The following is a 6,219-nucleotide window of genomic DNA, read 5'->3' as shown; positions in this document are numbered from 1 at the left end:
TATCCATTCTGAAAAATCAGGGAATTTTTTTTTTTTTTTTTTTTTGCTCATGCACTGCAAGTTGTGTGACTCATATCTAAAAATGAAACTGTTTTATTTATTGCATGCATATAGACACTCTATATAGTATCTTTTGTTGGGTCCTTTATATCCCTAGTAAATGCAAATACAAGATTAACCACAAAGCAATACTGAAAGTGCTTCAAGTTCTAATAAAAGTGCTGTTTTTGCTACTCACTGGTGTGTAACACTTCACATTGAGTATCATTCTGCCTTTGATTCATGTAAAAATAAGGAGATACTTGCTTTTAAGCGATGATTCCACAGAAGCCTATTGGTCCGCTCAAGAAATAAAGTTAACTCCACGAGTAAACCCTGGCAGAATTGGTACTTGCTTTGTATTTTAAATACGTGTCTGTAAGTGTCCCAGAAAAGACCATAATTTAATAATCCTGACAGCTATTGCAGGATAACCCCTTACTCTTGCTGGATAAATATTTTAGTCTTGTATATGGAGTACTTTTTAAAAACGTATAGTAAAGTTTGCAGACCTGCTGGTAGACAAAGCAAAATCTTTCCATTCTTCTTATGTAGGAGTATTTTTACATAGAAGAAGTGCACGGGTTTTGTAGCACCCAATCGTTCAGCTTGTGCCATGCCTGCAAACTATCTAGCATGCAACTCTACTCCACAACTCCTAACAAATAAAATAATGTTTCAGAATAGCTGTATATTACTGTAGGGATTATTTTTAAAGATACTCAAGGTATCCTCTTACCATTCTTTCAGAAGACAAAAACGAATAGTTTTTCAAAATAAAGCACTTATTTTCATGGAGATGAATAATCAAATTACTATCTGTACTATGTATCATAGACTCTGGTGATGAGTCAGCTAATGAATGGCATTTTCTTTGGCATTGTGAAGCAGCAGTTATTTAAGAGTAGGAAATTAATTGCAGAGTTGTCAAATGATGGAATTATAATTGATGGTAATAATTTGCTTTGTTTTATAAGCTACATAGATGTATAATATATCCAGTGGCAACTTTTTCATGAAGTTATTAATGTCTTACACAACTGACTTCTGGTTGCCTTCATAAAATTCTATGATAAGTGAATGTATAATGTATTAGTCCTTTAAGAGCTGAAAGTTAAATATGCTGTAGTAAATAAGGCCTTTGCTTTGCTGATCAGATTTACAGAAGAGCAATATTCAAACGAAAGCAGGTTGACTGAACAAGAAAGCAAAAATCTGGTTGAAACACACCACTTGATATGATGCATCAGCATAATTTCATGTATTTTTAAGAGAGTTTTTAAGATAAGAATTCATCAGACCATAACAAAAGGTAAAAATGCAGAGCATTTTTTTGCAATACTTAATGTTAATACTTAACTAGTCTCTTCTGGTTTTGAAAGTAGGAGTTTTGAAGTACTATTAACATTTGGTATTTTCTAACAAAGACCTCAATTTTTTCTTAATAAAAGTAGAAAACATAGCTAAATGGAAACCCCTGTCAGACAGTCATGCACAGCTGGGTCCACAGTATTCATCTAGTTATCTGAGTTCCTCCTGCAGCGAGTGGAATGAGATTAGCATCTTCAGAGGATGATCATTCCTGATAGCTCAAGATGTATCTCTTAGGACAGGACAAATCATTCTGTGGAGATGCATCTCCCTTGACAACAGGGCAGAGACAAACAACAGGCCAAGTAGCTTAGACTAGACACCTCCATTTCAGATGGAGAGATGAATTCTGGCCTTCGAGGATGTGTTTTTCAAAGTTTCAGACTGACATTTTGGGCAGCTGGACAGGCAAGTTCCAATAAGGTCAAGTATTAATTACTAATTTGAACCTGCATCTCCACAGTTAAGTCTTATTTATAGAACACATACTGTTTCCCAAGTATGAGCACAGATTCAAATCAATCATGCTGAATAGTATGGGTACAAATTTTCTGTGAAAGACAGTAGCTGACGGTGTTCTTAGAATATACATCCACCCATACAAGTGCTGTCTGTATAAATAAGTGATTTTCGATAAGCTCTCACCACTGGAAGATGTAATGTCTACAGCTCCCAGTAGCTACAGTAAGAAAACTGTAGACAAGCTAGCTGCCTTTATGGTAGAGTACACGCCTTTATAACATAACGTATGCTTTCAAGACTGTTGCTGATAGTTACTATTACTTCTGCATTGGATAATGCTGTCAGAGGAGATGGGATAAAGAAAAACAACTGCATAAGTGTATTAGTTTAATTTAGCTAGTGCAGGTAAGAAGAGCAATGAATATTTGCTGGCTTAGGCTTTAGCATATGTAGGCAACCAGAGAAAAATAATTGCAGGATTACGCTGTTTGACTGCTAATTACAAGCTAACTCCCATGACACTGCCTTCTTACTGCTGTTCTTATTTGTGTTGGACAAACCCACTATGGATTTTACTGAAACCTCTGTTTTGCTGTGGAAACAATTCCCAGAGATGAAGTCACCCAAGAAGTGTGATCCACTCCAGTAGATCACAATCAGCTCATTCTTACTTCTCCTTCCATCCATATCTGTCCCCTCATTTTCACTGAAGTCTCCAATCCACGTTAAAGTCAGCACATCGCTGAGAAGAGGAACCTGGGGAACGGTCAGGGGAGAGAGCAGTACCTGTCCCTCACACTACTGGAAAACTATTAGATTGGCTCAAACAAAGTGCAGACAGGGCAGCAGCTTTTAAACAGCCCCAATATATCTTGAATGAGCTGCAGTGTTCTTTACACATCTGGAAGTCCCATCTAACATCCATAGGAAGCAGGATTTTTGTTCTTAAGGACTTTTTTTTGCCTAGTTAAGATGTTCTGCAAGTGGGCAGGCACTCGGAGCAAGCTAGAGAGCACTGGAGTGGTACCATCGCATGAAAAAAAATCTAGAAATAGCAAATTGCTTCAAAATATGCTGTGGTCCAAATGATACTGTAATTTCCAGGCTTTAACATTTAACTAGGTGTTAAAGGCTGTCAAGAGAGATCTCTACAATAATCTGGTTACCTTTTAGCCCCTAATTATCACTTTAGCAGGCAGAATAACCAAACTAATGCTTAAATATTTTGAGTGTAAGGGCTTTAAAACCGTATCAGATTATCATCAATATGTTTGGCACTGCTAATGTAGAAAGAAAGGCAGGCTTTGTAATGCCTGAATAAATAAATCAAGCATTTACTTGTCCCTCTAATACATACTTGAGTGTGTTTAATTCCCTACTCTTTGCATAAGCATCCTACTGTATTATAATGATTAAAAGAAAATCTTGGCTCTACCGAAGTCCTCAACTAAGGCACAAATCATTTGTGTCTCTATGCAAAACAGTTTTTAACGCTTCAGAGTCCATATCATTTAATGAGAAAGACCATCTTCCTTTCAGACAGCAGCAGTACAAACTACAGGAGAATTTACCAGAGTGCTGTTATTCAGGCACTGTCTACCTTGTTAAAATAAAAATGTAAAAATCTCCAAAAGGTTCATAGTGAAAATGGGGCCGTTTAACTTTACCATGTGGCGAAGTCATAAAAACCCATACCAGTTCTATTTCCTAAGCAGAAAAATTAAAAAATGTGCTGCAGGAAACCTCCAACCACTTTATGGCTGTGCATTGTAGTAGCCTCATCAATGTAAAGGCAGAAAGTCAGGGATCTTAATTATTTGGGGTTATGCACTTTTCACAAAATCAATAGCTAGAGACTTCCAAACAAGAGACCATAGTCCACAACACATGGAAAAAATAGATTCCTTCTTCTCTGCCCACCAAGTCACCCTTCAAAAACCCATTGACAGAGATTGTGAACACACAATGATTTCATCCGCTACATAAGAAGTAATATGAAAGCCAGAATACTATTTAGATAAACGAATACATATTGCAAGCTATACACACAGTTTGGAACAGAGATTTGCTGTTCCTAAAAGCCACTAAGAAAACTGAGTAAGATACAAGAAAATGGGAATCAAAGGGGGAGGCTGGAAATTCTGAAATACCAGCCTTCACCTACTACTGTAATTTCTTTAACTGCATATTCTATGTGAGTAGGAAACTTCCGATGACAGTAAAAGATTACTTATCAGAGAGATCAGTGTTGCAAATCCAACTTCTGATATTTTTAGAAGCAAGACTGTCAGATAGACAGCCTATGAGAGGCATCCGGCCAGCTGGAATAATTTAATCCAGCCTGCTGCAGAATTAGAGTAGTCTGAATTGTTAAATCAGAAACAGTGGCTCTGTCAGTGAGACCTTCTGTACACCTTTGACTTGCCTGTGTGGTTCCAAATAGCCACCTCAAAAATCCTGATGTTGGTATTGTTTACATATATATTAAAAAAAAAAGGCCACACAAACAAAATTTAAACAAACAAACAAACAAACAAACACACCCACAAAACCAACCAGAAAACCTCTACTGGAATAAAGTATTGTACACGTACTATGACTTCAGTTATGTTGGCAAAACAGAACAGGTCAGGGCAAATTAGTATGTTGGAAGAAATGTTAAGTACAGGCCAACTCTCTATTGTATTGCTTGTTACAAGCCATTTACATCTCCTTTTTTTTGATAAGGTTCCTATCTTATTCCCAAAAATTTCATCACCTCGAAGGTGAATGTGCACTTGTGCCTCCCATGTGACATTTGGCTCAGGACTCTGCCTCCTTTTCTAACCTATGGGTCAGTTCTGCACAAAAGCCCCTGGTTTCTCCACAGCTCCCCACACTCACCCAATATTTAGATTCCTCTCCCAGATCTGTTTTTCCGTTTCATTCTCTACTAGGAAGCCTCACTGATGTGAGGATTTGTGAGTCTAGCATGGCTCTTCATCAAATTGTGCTAGCACGTAACCCTTCCTCTTCTTCAGGAAAGGAGCATTAAATCAGCTAGCGAAGTCCCTGAGCAGAGAGGACAGGAGCGTCCTGCTTCTTCGTAACCGCGTTCCTACAGGTGGTTACGACGCTGAAGCAGAGCTAGCTGTAAGCCTGCCCCTGCTGCGCCTCGCAACGCCGGCGCTCCCGCCCACAGCTTGCAGAAGGAAGTTTGAAATTCAGACCTGTCGGTTGCCACAGGCCATCTGTATTTACATTTTGGAGACTTTATTGGAAATGATGCAGGTCATTTTTAAGTATTTCAGTCAGAAGATAAGTTTACTGTACTCTGGTGCTTATTAATGTTGAAAAATAAGCCTCTGAGGAAAGTACCAGATGAGGGAACACATGTCTAATGGAAGGGTGGTTTAGTAAAATCTCTATAACCTTCAGATTAATGTTCAGCTTCAGAGGAGAAAGTCAATAGGATAATGAATTAAATTACTATAGGAACAGAATATAAATCAGGAAGAGGTGGTGGTATTGTCATCACTACAGTATAAGGAGACTATTCACATGAGTAATTCAAAATCAGTGGGAGATGAACATGTGCATTAGTTGCAAGAATGCACCTCTATCCACCCTAAAGATTACAGGTTGTTTCACCCAAAATTTTATAAAATATTCATATCCATAAAAAGCAGAGCTAAAGTCCAAAGGACACTTATTCATCAATGCATGCTTATTGTGTTTTTCTAAACCAAAATCAATATTATATTTTAAGGTAAATGGGGTTTTAGTGCTGGTTAATATAAAAGAAAATAGAATTGAACAATATATTAGCACAAATTGAGAGATATTCACACCTGACCGTGGTCTGCTAATTTAAGAGCTCTGAATCATTCCATGGAAATTCCTTTCCACCCTTTATCGACTTCATAAGGACATTACACTCTAACAGAGAGGTGTTTTAGTAGCAGGCTGCCTGGTCTGTCTCCCCTCTAAGACTACATGGAGATGAAACGGCTGCCTCTCCCTCTGGACAGCAGAGCCCTTCTGGTTCAAAAGCATGGTCCATAAGAAAAAAAAAAAGTATGGCCCAAGGAAGAACACTGCCAAGATTATCTAGACAGCAAAGCTTGCAGGGAGGTATAATGGAAGCCTACGTTATCTTATAAAACGAAACTTATCAAAAACATTTTTAAATGTTCCCAAAATGCTTCACAAAGGAAAATGAGATGATAAATCAAGATGCTAAGGGAAAGTTTTGTTGACTAAGGAGTCATTAAGGTGCTAAGCCTAATGCACTTAGTATACCCAAAAAGTTTGGGGCAGATAGTAATTGAACAAGTAAACTTATCCCCCAGTGGCTACATAGGAATA

The 6,219-nt window shown here is 37.8% G+C and overlaps 1 protein-coding gene across 1 annotated transcript in view; it reads left to right on the top strand.

The window, feature by feature from the left end:
- The window catches only part of CA10 (carbonic anhydrase X), a gene marked incomplete at its 5' end in the record, with an annotated part of 121,129 nt that overhangs the window by 76,980 nt on the left and 37,930 nt on the right, over positions 1 to 6,219 (top strand). The gene's annotated exons all lie outside the window — the stretch shown is intronic.

Source organism: Phaethon lepturus, unplaced genomic scaffold (genome assembly GCF_000687285.1).
Source record: "Phaethon lepturus isolate BGI_N335 unplaced genomic scaffold, ASM68728v1 scaffold7566, whole genome shotgun sequence".
Lineage (NCBI taxonomy): Eukaryota > Metazoa > Chordata > Aves > Phaethontiformes > Phaethontidae > Phaethon > Phaethon lepturus.
The sequence above is the reverse complement of the archived record's forward strand: the minus strand, read 5'-3'. Positions and strand labels throughout refer to the sequence as shown.